Source organism: Oryctolagus cuniculus, chromosome 12 (genome assembly GCF_051225735.1).
Source record: "Oryctolagus cuniculus isolate XC-2025 breed Fujian yellow rabbit chromosome 12, ASM5122573v1, whole genome shotgun sequence".
NCBI lineage: Eukaryota > Metazoa > Chordata > Mammalia > Lagomorpha > Leporidae > Oryctolagus > Oryctolagus cuniculus.
This window is the reverse complement of record NC_142878.1, coordinates 43,051,136-43,067,493: the sequence shown is the minus strand read 5'-3', so window position 1 is coordinate 43,067,493 and position 16,358 is coordinate 43,051,136. Positions and strand designations below refer to the sequence as shown.

The window sequence follows — 16,358 nt, the reverse complement described above, 5'->3', positions numbered from 1 at the left end:
CCAAGGACCTAGGCCATCCTCCACTGCCTCTAGGGAAATTTTTAAAGTGGGGTGATGGGTACTCATTTTATAAGTTTTACATACAAATGATATATTCTTCTGCATTGTAGACATTCTTTTATTATTTAAAAAAAAAACCCTGGGATATGAAAAAATCGATCAGATATAGTATTAGGCAAAGGATGCAAGACAAAAGAATTCATATTCTATGAATCAGTTTAAATAAAGATGAGAAAGAGAAAATGTAATCTATTTTATTTAGGCATGTGTACTAGGCAAGTAAGATGGTAAACTTATTACTCCCCATGTAGGACCTCTGTCCTTAATGAGTTGTTCTATGAGCATGGTACATTTTCAAACAGTACTTTATACATTGTGTGTGTGGTGCAAATTGTGGAAATATTTACTTATTATAGAGTTGGTCTTTGCCATATAAAATTAATTAAAAATGAATCTTAATAAAGTATGGGATGAGAGAGGGAGTAGGAGGTGGGATGGGAGTAGGGGTGGGAGGGGGAGTATGGGAGGAAGAATCACTATATTTCTAAAGCTGTGCCTATGAAATTTGTATTCATTAAATAAAAGCTTTCTTAAAAAAAAAAAAAAAAGAAGATAAAATCAAGAAGTGATTACCATAAAGTAATATGGTTGATCACCTCGGGCAAAAGGGCGTGTGGTGAGCAACTTGGCTATCAGCAATGTGGTTTCTTCAGCAGTGGTGGTTACATGTTTGTTCATATTATAATTATTTGTTATGTAAATTTATGATTAACAAAATTTTAATTATGCAAGCCACATTTCACAATACAAAAATTTAAAAATATGAGAAAAATGAATATTAGTGCAACAACAAGAAAAGGAGAGAGAAGGAATTTTCATTTTTATTGATTTGTTTAGGGCTATTATTATTCTTAATAGAATTTGTAAAGTTGCCCCTTTATTCAGTTTTTAGATGATTGGATTTTCAATTGTTGCCAACCTTACATAGACCAGTCTTTGTGTGTTACAATTTAACCTGTTCCATGGTTGACAATACAAAGCATTGATTTGGTGCTCATAATAGAACTTAGATAACATTTTGACACAGTAGTAAACATATTAAATAAATATTATCATTAATTGTTATACAATATTTGAGATAATACTGCATAATGTTTTCCATCAAGCTTATCATTAGGTAATATTTGATATTACATATTTATCATAAAAACAAAAATGATGCTATTTCACATTTTTAATTTTTCAAGCATTAATCATTTGAGAGGTAGATTAGATACAATATTTATTTCATGGTTTTTAACTTAAAATTTTCACAATTGGAATTGATGAATATTCATACCAAATACTTATTATTGTTACTTGTTCATTAAATATATATGTACCTGATAAAAAAATAAAAGCTTTTCAGTGATAACCTCTTAGATTTGTATGAACCAAAACTAGTATACCTATATTTAGCTATTATCTATAAAAGTTTAACTATACTTATGTGTCTAAAAATACTTGAGGCCAGATTTTTCTTCTTTTTCCAGTATCTTTGTGATTGGCCTACATAGAGTCAGTCTTCACTTTCAAATAAAGAGAGATGAGAAGAGGGAAGGAAAATTGACTAGCACATTTTTTTTTTCAGTTTGATCCATGGAATTATCTTTTTTCTTTTAAGATTTTTGTATTCATTTGAAAGGCAGAGTTACAGAGAGAGAGGAAGAGACAAGGAGGGGAGAGAGAGGTTTTTCATCTGCTGGTTCATTCTCCAAATGGCTGTAAGAGCCAAGGCTAGGTCTGGCTGAAGCCAGGAGCCTAGAACTCCATCCAGGTTCTCCCATGTAGGTAGCAGGGACCCAAGAACTTGGGCCATCTTCTGCTGTTTTCCCAAGCACATTAACAGGGTTCTGGATCAGAATCTGGGACAAAGCAGTGCTCATATGAGATGCTGGCATCACAGGTGGCAGCTTATCCCACTGTTCTACCCCACTGGCCCAAATCCATGAAATTATCTACAGGAAATATAAGTAAATTATTCTTAGCAATGATTTTGCTAGCAGAGACTTGAATGAACTTTGTGGATAGGTAGGCACCCACATACATCTAGTTATCTGTTCATTTGGCAGGTTGCTGTGAAATATTTACTTGATAGAATTTATGTATTGATATTTTTATATGAAAAGTAATAGTGCAAGGTGTCTGAAGGATTCTTACTATAAGGATAGAAGGAAAATATAGCACTCAACCAATTATTGTTCATATTTACATCACTGTGACACTGAATATATATCCGCTGGGTTGGAGGAGGGCATACCTGCCATCTGTGATGTGCAGGTGTCAGTGGTTGGAATCTATCCAGGGTTGGCATGGTGTGCCAGTGTAGGTAGGCAGAATGATGAAGATTTGAGTATGCATGAGGCTTCCTTGTCTACATGTGGGGGGGGATCTCTATCAGAAATATTCAGAGTTCTCAGCTGCAACCTTTTCTCCTTTTCTTTGTCATGTTTCCCAAGTATTTCTTTTTTCCTTTTTTCTTTTTAATATGCTATCCTTTTTGAAATTCTTACAAAGAGATTGCATCATTTTTGGGTCAGGTAGAGTTATAGATAGTGAAGGAGACAGAGAGAAAGGTCTTCCTTCCGTTGGTTCATCCCCCAAATGGCCACAACGGCTGGAACTGCGCTGATCCGAAGCCAGAAGCCAGGTTCTTCCTCCCAGTCTCCCATGTGGGTGCAGGGCCCAAGGACTTGGGCCATCCTCCACTGCACTCCCGGGCCACAGCAGAGAGCTGGACTGGAAGCGGAGCAGCCGGGACTAGAACCGGTGCCCATATATGATGCCGGCGCAGGCGGAGGATTAACCAAGTGAGCCACGGTGCCGGCCCTCCCAAATATTTCTAGAGTGTAAAAGTATGATGATGATCATGGGCACCATCGTATCACAAGGCTCTGCCCTCACCCTCTTTGCTGTGGCTTGGTGTGAACAAATCCATTTCCCTTCACTTTACTGGTGGTGGATACAAACACAGAGAACTTTAACTTAAAGAAACAAAGGTCAAGCCATAAAATTTCCCCTTGCAAGCACTTTTTGGTCTATAGCATAGCACAGTATTGAGAGAGCTCAGCTTCATCCAGTTATTCAGGGGCTGAAGCTCCTTCCACCCTGAGTAATCTAATAAAAATATAATTATGAGCCTCAAATGTAAATCACATTTGATATTAAATATTCTAGTAATCACATTTTTAAAAGTAACAATAAGCAGGTAACATGAACTTTAATATCTTTTCATTTAACTCTATTGGTCTGAAATATTTTCATTGTGCATATAGTCAATAAATTATTGGTAAGCTAAACTCTTTTTATATGAAATCTCTGAAACCCACGGTGTATTTTGTATCTATAGTATGCCTCAATTCGATTAGCCAGATTCCAAGTGCTGTCACATTGGCCAGTGTAGATATAGAAGCCTATTCCTTCAGGATCTCAGAATCTTCTGGACCATCTGAATATGGCCAGCAGGTAAGAGAGAAAGAATGCAGAGGCGATCTTAAAGATGATTTCAGGAATTAGCCCTCGCATCAGAGTATATCACTTCCACTCATATTCCACTGGGCTACACTCAGTAGTAAGACTACTGCGTTCCGGGGCACCAGGGAAGTATGGTTTAGCTGTGTACAGGAGGTACAGGAAAATAGGTTTGGTGAGCACAAAGTAGTCTCTCCCACAGCAGATAAGGTATCATGAGTTCCCCATTTTACAAATCAGAAGACTGATGCCAAGGCAGAGCAAATGACAGGATGGTTAATGGGAAAATGCAGGTAGAATGCAGGTCTTCACTCCCTACAGTTATGTTTCTTCCATTACCAGACTGCTCTCCTTCCTCCCCTCTCCTTTGTTTGTTCCCTTTAACTCTGTCCGTGTCGATGCAGTTTTACAGTAAACCTGATGTCTTCAATATTGTATCTCATCAGCTCTCACTTAATGACAGTATCCTATTACTGCTGTTTTGGAAATTGACAGGCAGCCCAGTATAATGAAGCAAATATGCCTTATTACTGGATGGTTCAACTAATAGTACTCTTCTGAGCGCCACATTATCATTTGGAGTGGGCCTTTTCCTTCTGCATACTGAAGCTCCTCATTCAAAGAAAGGATTATTAAGGTCCTCATCAAGCCATTTCAATCAATGTAAAAATTGCATTTTATGTTATAATGAGCAGTCTTTTCAATTGAAGTTTTTAGCTTTTTTTTAAAGTGCTTTAGAAGAATAGTAACAGAAGTGCTCTTAATGGTGAAATTATTGAATTGAAGTGCTTGGATAAGCTGATTTATTTCTTAGATGGAAGGGGATATTTTCGATAGGGAAATGAGATAATAATCCTCAAAGCAGACCAGGGGTAAAGAGTGATAGCTCTTCGTGGACTACTGATTATAACACAAGTGTCCAGCAAGGGCAGGTTTTATTGAAGACAGTGTAATTAGGCCCTTCCCTTCAGTCTTATCCACAGCAAACTGGTTTCGAGTTTTTGCTGCCTTATATTTTTGAATATTAAATATATTCATGGGAGAAGCTGTAAAAATAAAAAGAAATTACAGTACAAAGTCACCCTTCCATCCTGTAATGCAGACAGCAGGCTCTTCTACCAGTTTCCCCCTTCTGTGTCCCAATCAGGTAAGTACTCATTTTTATTTGGTTATTTCCTATTGTTCCAGAGTTGGTATATATATTTATAAGCAGACATAATATATTCTCAATTTTCCTATTTTATTCTATATACACTTTCCATATCTTGCTTTTTTAACTTAACAGTATATGTATCATGAAGATCTTTCTATGTCAGAATATAGAGAGCCTTCTTAAAAATCATCATTGTTTTTTATAGATGTGTAGGATTCTACACAAAAACATACCCTAGTAATGGACATGTGATCTGTTTCCAATCTCTGGATATTGCAAACCCTACTGAAATGCATGAACTTAAGCAAAAATCATTTCACAAAATGTATAAATATTCCAGAGACATGAATTCTTAGAAGTAGGATTGCTGGTTAATGTGTGTATGCATTTGGATTTGATAAAAGTGGCCAAATTGCTTTCCACAGTAGTTATTCTAATTTATTTGTCTACCAGGATTACATAATAGTGCACATTTCCTGCCAGTAGTTTCTCACAAAATTTTTAAGTTTTTGTTATGGATCTGTAAAATAATATTTTGGTGTAGTTTAAATTTACGTTTTAATTACAATGAGAGAGACTGAGCACCTTTTCATATGTTTAAGGACCATTTCTATTACTTTTAGATAAAATGTGTTCACATCCTTTGTCTAGCTTTCTGTTGTGTTGTTGTTCTTTTATGTATTGACTTATAGGAGCCCTGTGTTTACTAGAGGGATATGCCATGAAGTGGGAACTACAGTATTTTGTCCCTGTTCATCATTTGTCTTTTGACTATATTTGTGGTATATTTTTTCATAATTGTACACAAATGTTTTTTTTCTTCCTTTTTCTGATTCCACTGTAGTGGAATTCATATTCTCTTAATGACTCTGAATTTTTTTTAGGTTTATATAGTAAAGCATTATTTAATCATTGTTAGTTACTATATTAATTAAAAATAAAAATGACAACACAAATGTACATATAACTTCTTATTACTTGTGACAGAAACACTCACAGTCTGCAAATTCAGATGATTTACCCAAATTGTTGGCTCAGTCTCTTTTTCAAATAGGAAGAAGCTAAATTTTATTATCTACTTTCACATTTGGGTCTCCATTCACTTTTATTTATTTATTTATTTTGTGATTATTCTGATTTTTTTTCATCTCTGTTCTAATCACTCTCCTCCCAGCTACTTCCAAACCTGATACCTTGGTGGATTTCTCCATGAAACCTGAGGCTAACATACCAAATCCATTTGTATCGTCATTTCTCTTTTCTAACCTGTTTCAGTGGAAAGCTTCTATTTCTCCTACCCAAGTCTAGTTCTTCCATCTGAGCTTTAAATTTCATTTTCACTGCTTCTGAAGGATTTTTATTTTCTCATCGAGCCGCTTCTCATTTTCTGTTACCTTTCACTTTTCTCTTTTCTGCTTTTTTCCTTTCAGCCTATCAACAGGATTCAAGTCTTACCCTTTCTTGACCCTACATCCTGCTAGATTTGTGTCTCTCACTTTCTGCTTACTCTGGAATCATGGAATGGTACCATCCTTCCTAACCTGGACTTGTCAACCTTGGCATTGTTGACATCCGGGGCCAGGTAATTCTTTGTTATGAGAGGCTGTCCTGCACACGGTAGGATGTTCAGCAGCATCCTTGGTTACTGTCCACTAGATATCAGTAGCATTTCCCAGTTTGTAACAACCAAAAATAGCTCCGGATTTTGTCGGATAAATCTTGGGGGTCAAAATCACCTGTAGTTGAGAACCTCTGTTCTAAACCATGTAATGGTAGAATTAATGGCTCTGAATTTCAAAAACAAGTTCCTTATTCCAGGATTATAAATGATTTACATATTTTTTCTGGTAATTTTTATACTTTGGTTTTTTACATTTAAATCTTTGATCCACTTTTTATTGTGTATAGATGTGTCTTAATTCTTTTTTTGCTGTTATTTATTATTTTTCCTCCTGCTGATATGATACACCTCCTTTATCCCATGGTAGAATACTTGTGTATATTTGATGCTACTTTTAGACTTCTTTTTTATTTTTTTTTTTATTTGACAGATAGACTTACAGACAGTGAGAGAGAGAGAGAGAGAAAGGTCTTCCTTCCGTTGGTTCACCCCCAAATGGCCTCCACGGCTGGTGCTGCACCGATCCAAAGTCAGGAGCCAGGTGCTTCCTCCTGGTCTCCCATGCAGGTGCAGGGACCTAAGCACTTGGGCCATCTTCCACTGCCCTCCCGGGCCACAGCAGAGAGCTGGACTGGAAGAGGAGCAACCTGGACTAGAACCCGGCGCCCATATGGGATGCCAGTACCGCAGGTGGAGGATTAACCAAGTGAGCCATGGCGCTGGCCCCTAGACTTATTATTTCCAGTTGTTTCTGCATTTATGTGCAGTGTCACACAGTTTTAATTATTGAGATTTGGTTGTGTGTTTTTTTTTTTTTTTTGATATTTGCTAGCTTAGTCTTCCTTCATTGCCCTCTCCCTACTCTGTTTTATTTTTTCACTTTTTTTTTTTGCTATTTTTGATTGTCTATTTTAATGTTAGACTAGTTCCCATTCCCACCCTTCAGCTTCTTCCCCAATTAAAAAGGGAAGCCTGTTGCTCTTTGTGTTAGGACTCATATTACATTTATAAAATAACTTAGCGAACTCTGCCATTTTAATGATGTGAAGCTTTTCCGTTTGAGAACATGATTTGTTGTCTTATTGGTTCATCTTTTTTTTTTTTTTTCCAATTCTTCAATAGAGTTTTAAAATTTTCTTCATTTAGGTCTGCCACGTTTCTTTTTAGCTCATTCCAAAGCACTTTATCTTTGTTGTTGTATTGTTGATGAAATCTTTAAAGAGCTTGTTAGTTGTATATATGATAATGATTGGTTTCTAGGTAGGTATTCTTTTTTTTTTTTCAACTTCACTATCAGGATTGTTTTGTTGTTGAAATGTTTAAGTCACTTCTTGGGTTTTCCCAAGCATACAGTCAAATCATCTTTGAATAGTGTAGACTTACCTTCTCTATCCCAGTAGTTACTCTGTCTCCCTTAGCTTACAATAAGTTGGTTTATGGAAATAACTCCCAGATCCCTATGACTCAAACAACAAGGCATATTTGTTGCTCTGGTTACATGTGCCTATGGCCCGCAGAGGATGGGGGAACTCAGCTCTGCTCCATGTCTTTATCGTCTGGGACGACACTGAATGAGTGGCTCCATCTGGGAATATGATCATCTTCTGAAATCAGGGAGGAAGGAATGAAGATGGGTGAGCCTTTGAAAATTCTAGCTACTGGGGTTGGCTTTGTGGTGCTGCAGATATACCTATTGCCTGTGACACTGGCATCCATATGGATGTTGATTTGTGTCTTGGTCACTCCATTTCTGATCTAGTTCCTGCTAATGCCCTGGGAGAAACAGTGAAAGATGGCCCAAGTGGGAGATTCAGATGAGGCTCCTGGCTCCCAGCTTCAGTCTAGCCCAGCCCTGGCCATTGTGACTATCTGGGGAGTGAACCAGAGGATGGAAGATCGATCAATCTCTCTGTTTTTCTCTCTCTCCATAATGCTGATTTTTCAAATAAAATAAATGAATCTTTAAAAAAAATTCCAGCTGCTTCATTTAGGCTCAGATTTCATTGGCTAAAGCAAATTATCTGGCAAGGCCTGACATCAGTAGGTTGAAGAAGTACTGTCCTTTCATAGAGAACAGTATAGACTATTAGAAACCCATAATACCTTCTGTTATGACCCTAACTAATTATTCCAGATAAGTAACAACAAACACTGAATAATAAATCTTAACATTTACAGTTCACTAATCCCAAGTACTTAATTTGTGTAGAACTATAATTGTTGTTGCTGTTTATCTATTGATTCTTGCTGTATGACAAACCAGTCCACAGTTCAGTGGCACATGGCAATAAGCATTTATTTAGCTCATGTGTCTGCTGGTTGGTTGGCAGTGGCTGATGTGGCTGTGTAGCAGGCTCTAAGTATTGCTCATCTTTCTCAAACCAGTAAGTTGGCCAAGGCAGGGCTTGGGATGAGGGTGAGACAAATAAAGGACTCAGGCACACAGTTTAAGACAGTGACCAGAAAGTCTCCTTAGTAATCAAGATATGTAACATGTTGATGTAATGTTTCTGAAAAACAAAAATAAGACAAATCCATGATGAACAAAATATCTAAATTTAAATAAAGATAGAATCAACAACAGTGCTGTGCTGAGCCATGTTAGAGCCTGAGGCAAAATGGGAAAACGGTATGTCATGTTTTTATGAACAACTATTGGCAGAATATACTTATTGAGGGTTATAGCTATGACAATACATATTACAGGTATAATGTATACTTACTTTTTACTCATGAGATGTATAAATGCAAATGACTCAATTTAGCTAACCAGCCAAAAGGTATTTCTATCACACAAACGTAGTTCTTTTCAGTCAGTCTAATTACATTTACAATAGTTTAAGAATTCATTGTTTTGGAATCTCGTTTAGAGATTTTTGCATACCTCTCTGAAAGTCCTCCATGCTGCCTAATTTTAATCCCTTTTATGGTATGTTTAGTTTTTCAAAAAATCAAAAATTATTTAGGAGCAGGTGCTGTGTAAGTAGTTATTGGAATGAGTATTCATCTTTGGTTAAAGATAAGAAATGAATGCGAAGACATAATATTCATTTAATTATGAAGTTTGTGAAGTCACTTCGAAGGTAGTTCCTAAAACAGAATTCTGGAAATTTGTATTTTAACTGTACTATTGAAGAAGGTTGTTAGCTCCACAGTGTATGATAACTTTAAAGGGAAACACTACTTGTGGATGGCACTATGGCACAGTGGGTTAAAGCCCCATCCTACAGTGCCAGCATCTCACATGGGCACTTGTTCTTTTCCCTGCTGCTCCACTTGTTTTTTTTAAGGATTTATTTATTTACTTTAAAATTAGAGTTACACACAGAGAGAAGGAGAGGGAGGGAGGGAGGGAGGGAGGGAGGGAGGGAGGGAGGGAGAGAGAGAGGTCTTCCTTCCGCTGGTTCACTCTACAGTTGGCTACAACGGCCGGAGCTGTGCCGATCCGAAGCCAGGAGCCAGGAGCTTCTTCCAGGTCTCCCAGTTGAGTGCAGGGGCCCAAGAACTTGGACCATCTTCTGCTTTCCCAGGCCATAGCAGAGAGCTGGATTGGAAGTGGAGCAGCCAGGACTTGAACTGGCGCCCATATGGGATGACAGCACTGCAGGTGGCGGCTTTAGCCACTACTCCACAGCGCCAGCCCCCGCTGCTCCACTTCCAATACAGCTCCCTGCTAATGCACCTGGAAAAGCAGTAGTCCCTGCAACCATGTGGGAGATTCGGAGGAAGCTCCTGGCTCCTGGCTTCGGATCAGCTCAGCTCCAGTTGTTTTGGCTATTTGGGGAGTGAACCAGCAGATGGAATATCTCTCTGTATCTCTACCTCTCTCTGTAGCTCAGTCTTTCAAATTAATACAATTTGAGAAACCCAGTAGAGCAGATGAAAAATGAACAAAACATTGCATTAATGTGACTCCTCTATTGTGTCAGTCACTTGAAAGAATGCTCTAGGTCCTGGAGGGTGGAGTAGGGAGGCAGATAGGGGATTAAGTGGTTGGCAACTTTCAGATACCTGATAGAACTGCCCGAGAGCACTGAATCAACTATGTGGTCTGTAAAACAAAAGTCACAGTCGTATTCTGCTATGGTATAGAAATTGAAGACAAAAGATGGTGTAAACACTATGATAAGTGCTGTGTTATGGAAAGAACAGCCTTTTACCCTGTGGTCTGTCTTCTGTTCCCTCACTCCAGATTTTAGCTATGCTATGGCTGTAGTATCTGACTTGGATTATATATGTATGCATATGTAATTATCTAGACACAAATGGACTTATTGGCTGATCGGCAGAGATGGTTCCTTCCTGCATCATTAAATCTGTAAATAGATCAGTCATCTAGCCCCTAATTCAGAGATATATAGAGAGACATTAAAACCCAAACGTGTGTGTTAATGTATAAATAACCTATACAGCTTTATGGCATTTATAGTTTATTAACTATCTTTCAAACATGTATCTTCTTTTAATTCTTTTATCTTAAGGAAATTGCCCATCTCGATTTCTGTGTGTGCACATATAATTATACATACTTGTACATTTTTAAGGAAAATATGAAGAAAAAACCACAGGTATGTGTCTAAGCACAAGTGTATTCCTCATTTATGGAATAGAGAAGACACTGCTAACTATTATCAGTTAAAATGAGTATATTAGAGATGTTTTTGTTTGTTGCAAAAGTTAAGTAAAATTCTTTCTTTAAAAAAATGTTTTTTCTGGGGCTGGTGCTGTAGTGTCATGGGTAAAGCCGCTGCCTGCAATGCCGGCATCCCATATAGGTGCCGATTCCAGTCCCAGTTGGTCCTCTTCTGATCCAGCTCTCTGCTGTGGCCTGGGAAAGTAGTAGAAGATGGCTCCTGCACCCATGTGGGAGACCTGAAAGAAGCTTTGGGTTGGTTCAGCTCTGGCCATTACGGTTATTTGGGGAGTGAACCAACAGATGGAAGACCTATCCCTCTCTCCCTCCCTCCCTCTCTCTCTTTCTCTGTAACTCTGCCTTTCAAATAAATAAATAAATCTTAAAAAAATGATCAGGCTTGTTCCCAAATTTATAGTTTAATGTTGACATAAGAAAATGTTATAAATACTCTGATCATTAGGGCACAATCCTTTCCATTAGAGACCCAACCCTTTAATACCTCAGTGTGCAAAAAATAATCTTGTTTTTAAGTGAAGAATCAGAAACACTGGCCTTTGAGTTTTACGTTTAAAACAAGAAAGCATGGGAGCAGGCGTTGATTCCAGCGATAAGATGCTGGTGTCCCACACTTGAGTGCTTGGGCTTGATTCCTGACTCCGGCTTCCTGCCCAGGGAATGTGAACCCTGGGAGGCAGTGGTGATGGCTCCAGTGATTGGGTTCCTGCCATCCCTGTGGGAGACCTAGATTGCATTCCAGCCCTGGCTCTGGCCTCAGCCCAGCCCCTGGCATTTTGAGCATTTTGGGGAGTGAACCAGCAGATGAGAGTGCTCCCTTGTACATTCTCATTCTTACTCTCACTCGCTCTCATACTCTGTGTGTGTATGTTTCTGTGTATGTCTGTCTCTTTGCCTCTGAGAAAAACATTTTTAAATAGAATGAGGCAAGGTGATGGAGAACATTAAAATGCAATGCCTGGGTGGCTGTGCTTATTAAGAGGTGCGTTCCAGCAGAAGAATGTATTTGGCTGGCTCAGCACATTGTGGTATGTTTTGCATTTCCAACCTTCTTTCCCTTCCTACACATGCAGCAAGCTATTTCACTCAGCTGTGAAATGTTTACCATTACAAGGCAATGTGTGATTAAGTGCTGGAATGAATAGGACAGGCAAGTGCTGCTAGGGAGCAGAGGATAAAGAATTCAGTGTGGCCTGGGACAGGCATTGCAAGAAGACAGGGCTTGAACTGCCTTGAAGAAGATTTGATCAGGCACAGAGGTAGGAAAAGATGGCAGTTCAGGTGACAGCAATGGGGTAAGAGCCAGGTTGTTTCAGGGCAAGTGTGAAAACAGTCTCCCCGTGAAATGAGGATCTGGGTAGGAGGTAAAGCTGGCAAGGTATACCGGGAGGCCACTGATAAACTCTGAAGAAACGAGCTGAATCCTGCAGGCCCAGAGACCTGGGTTCTGTCAGTCGCTAGGCTTTGTGTCTGGGCGTCAATTACCTGAGACAGGAAATCACATTTTCAGACTAAAAATAAAAAATCTCTAAAGCAGCCTCCTGTTTTAAAGTATTCTCTGGTGGTGGTGGTCCTTGATACATTACAATAAGGACATTTGATTCTCTCCTCATATTTTATAAATTTTAAGGTTTTTGTTTTTTTGTTTAAGAGTGATTTATTTGAGAGGCGGAGTTAGTGAAAGAGGGAACCAGGAATCTTCCATCTGCTGCTTCATTCCCCAGATGGCTGCAGTGGCCCAGGATGGGCCAGACGGAAGTCATGAGTCTAGAACTCCACTGAGTGCACAGATCATCCTCCGCTGCATTCCCAGGCACTTTAGCAGGGAGCTGAATTGAAAGTGGAGCAGCCAGGACTGGAACAGGCACCCATATAGGGTTCCAGCATTACAGTCAGCAACCTACCCTCCTGTGCCACAATGCTGGCTGAGAAAATCACATATGAAAAGGGCATTTATTGGTATCAAATTCAGTAAACAGTCATTGCCTTGGGAAAGGGAGCTAGACATACTGGAGGAAGGACACCAACTTGAAGGCTGTGCCAGTGGTTCAGATGGGAGCAGGACAGTTGAAATATAAATAAAAAATGGGTACAGACAGTAGAATCATTGTTATTCATTCTTTTCTGATCATCAGAAACTATACTAGGTTCTGGGGATCCAGTAGTAAGCAAGAAAGAAAAAGCTCTTATTCTCGTGAACTTGCATTCTACAAAAGGAAAAACTCAGCAAGATATGGTGACTGCCAAAGACAGTATTTGTGCCTTTAAGAAAAAGTTATCTACTCCAAGCCAGAGTGTCCAGCTATAAAGGACTGGCTACATAACTATTATATGTTCATAAAATGGAATATTAGGCAGCCACAAAGAATTTTGTGAAACATTTCTTTATTGACATGAAAGAATATTCATTATATACTACTGAGTTAAAAAACCATGCAAATATATAACAGAATTAGAATGTGTTATGTACTGTCCTGTATGAAGAATCCAATTATTGGTGATTTATTGGTGTGCACTTACATTAGCTGTGTGTTACTTGACTTGCCTTTATTCCTGTTGAAGTTATCTGTCCTGGAATTGCTTTCATGTAATGATTGTTTGTTGAATGCCTCCTCTCATATGCCAGGCATTGATTTGGAGTCTAGAGATAAGTGGTAGAAAAGATAGATGTGGTACCTAATTAATTATTTTGTCTTTTCCAACTTTTTTTTTTTTTTGCAGGGAGCTCACATTATTTCTATTGAAAAATGATTTAAGACAGTTTTCAAAAATCTTCCCATTGTCCATTTGTGTGATACTTGTGGTTTATGAACCTTCCTTGACTGTATAAGTGGAATAGAGGGGCCATGTTATAAGTGACACTGTCCAGTCCTGTGTCTCATCCAGGTCTTGCACAAGAGGGGAGGTGGCTCCAGGACACCAGCTTCCTGCATGGGGTAGACCAGGGTGCTGTCTGCTCTTTGGAGGCCAGACTGGAAGAATGCCCGGATCCAGTGTGGCTCCGTGACAGAGAGTCCTGCTGATGAGACTGTGATGCTGCTGCCTGCTTTTCGTCCTGCTGGGGGGCTGGTGCGTCCAGCCTGGGTGTCCGCTTACATCTGCTGTGTGTTACTTGACACGCCTTTATTCCTGTTGAGGTTGTCTGTCCCGGAAATCTCTCTCATTCCATAAACCCTGGCTGCTGCCCTGCCATGCAGCTGACCTCCCACAGTTCAAAAAACAAAATGTATTTTGGTTACATTTAAAGAAAGTTTTGGGGTGAGTTGCTGGGCAAGGACTTGGCCATAATATCTTTGCAGGCAGGTCCATTAAAGGGGGATCTATCAGTGGCTATGAGCAGATTCCAGGGCCTTTATACAAAAGCCTTTGTGTTACTTTTTCCTCCTTCTGCCCAGTTCTTCTTCCACGACTCTTAGTTCTCTCATTCTACTATAATACACTTATCATTACCTCATATTTTTTAAAAAATACTGGATCTTTGTGAATATTCTGAAGAACAAATATGCAAACAAAAGACCACCAGATTATCTTTTTGAAAAGTGTTCTGTGTTCCTTATAATAAATTACAGTATATAAATAACATATGGATACATCTATGAAAAAAATCACTTGCAGTTGTATTCTCCAGAAATACATTGGTGTTTTTTCTTTGTATACTTGTATTGCTACTTTACATGGTTGTTCTCAGCTTTTGTTCTACCAGTTACTTAGCCCATTTTAGATCTTAACCTGTGTCTGTACCAATACTTTTCATACAAAATAGACTTATTCTTTTGATAGAAAATGGATGGTATTATAAATTAGGTATTCAATTACTTTTCCAGTGTCAAGATGGCCTTGGCCTTCATAATGTAATGAAACAATGTTGTCCATTTCAAAGAAGTCTCCACTTAGTTTCTCTTGTCAGCCCAGTGAGGGAAATCACAGGAGTCAATGCCAGTCTGAGCCTCACTCTTTGGAACGCTGATGAAACCCCAGGGGCTTTTTAATACAGAGGGCTCCTTGAGGTCGCTAATGGTCTTGACCTTTGCACTGACCTGAAGGATAAAGGAGGAGATCTGGTTGTCCTGAAGCAAATTACCCTGCATGTTCCTTTTTATCTTCTGCTTAGAATGTGGGAACCTTTTAGTCCCCTGTGTGAGCACTCTTAGAGCACAAATCCTCCACAGAGTATGAGTTTAATTAAACACAAAGTTTAATTACAGAGTCCACTTTTTGCTGTCTTCAGTGATAAATTTTCGTTAGGAATTTCCTTGTTGTTAATGCGAATTAATGAGTTCAGCCCTTTCCAGAATAGTCCTTTCTACACCTAGCCTCCTCTGCTAAAGCTTGACTATTTCTTCCATTCACAATCTGAATTATTGTAGTTTTAAAGAAGATCTTCCCTGTTCAGGTGTTCCAGGTCTTTCATTGGTTCACTCTGCTCCTGCTACCTTCTAGTGTTAACTATCTATAGCTCCTATATGTTTCCAATTTCTCACATAAGTTCTTTTTCTTCAGTCATCCACTTCTGACCACATATTTTCTCCTTTCCCTGAATTAAACTGAGGGCTTGATTGCAGTAATGGTCTCATTTTGAGTGTTTCATTCATCTTTCTCCTTTTTGACTTAAAAAATGTTTAATAGTACATTTTATCACTTGTAAGTCATCTGCTATCTCCTCTGTCTTTCGAAAGTAGGTGAGTCTGAGTGAGAGAAATAACATGCTGTCTCATCCTTGTAAGTCTCTTATATAGTCTTTTATGTGCATTCTGCATTTCCAGCTCAGTTTTCCCCTTTAATTGGGTTCTTAATTTATTTACTTGCTAATTTATGTGTACACACCTGGATTTTCACTAGTCATTCACAGGTTGGTTTCTGCCTGCAGTTGTGTGGGAAGGGCATAAGATTTAGAATACTGGTATAGGGGAGGGTAGTTTATTAATCATGGGTTAAGTATTGAAGGAATAATGACCTGAGGTAATGTTGACACTTGCTCTTGCTCAGAGTTCATGGTTGGTCCTGCTTTTCCTTTGTGCACATTCCGATACCCTCTTCATTGTTTGATACAAACAGAACTCTGTGTGTGTAATCAAGAAAAAAGAAAGTTCATCCCCACTACATTTATACTCAATTTAAGTAAGCAATGAGCTTAAAAGTGACTTTATAGGTAAAATTAATCTGGAGGTTTGGAAAGTGCATTGAAATTGAATTTATTTCTTAGCTGGTAGCTGATTTCAAAAATAAAGTACAGTGTCCTTTGAGGAACCTGAATCAGTGTTATAGGATTATTTGATTGGACCCTTGATCCTCCATTTTGGTGTGTCATTGAGACATTAATAATGGATGGTTGCTGCACTTGGTGGTCAGGTATTTTATTCTGATCCATTTTTATTTCCCAAAGGGGCCTCTGGAAAAGGGCAATGAGGGTAGATTTAAAGCCA

At 38.7% G+C, this 16,358-nt stretch overlaps 1 protein-coding gene across 15 annotated transcripts in view; it reads left to right on the top strand.

The window, feature by feature from the left end:
- AKAP6 (A-kinase anchoring protein 6) overlaps positions 1–16,358 on the top strand; it is a 633,025-nt gene that overhangs the window by 299,408 nt on the left and 317,259 nt on the right. For 2 of the 15 annotated variants that reach the window (XM_089309803.1, XM_089309804.1), the window contains exon 2: positions 6,094–6,245. The exons of the other annotated variants lie outside the window; for them this stretch is intronic. The gene's annotated coding sequence lies outside the window, so the exon portion shown is untranslated. The remainder of the gene's footprint in view (positions 1–6,093; positions 6,246–16,358) is intronic. 15 annotated transcript variants of the gene reach the window in all.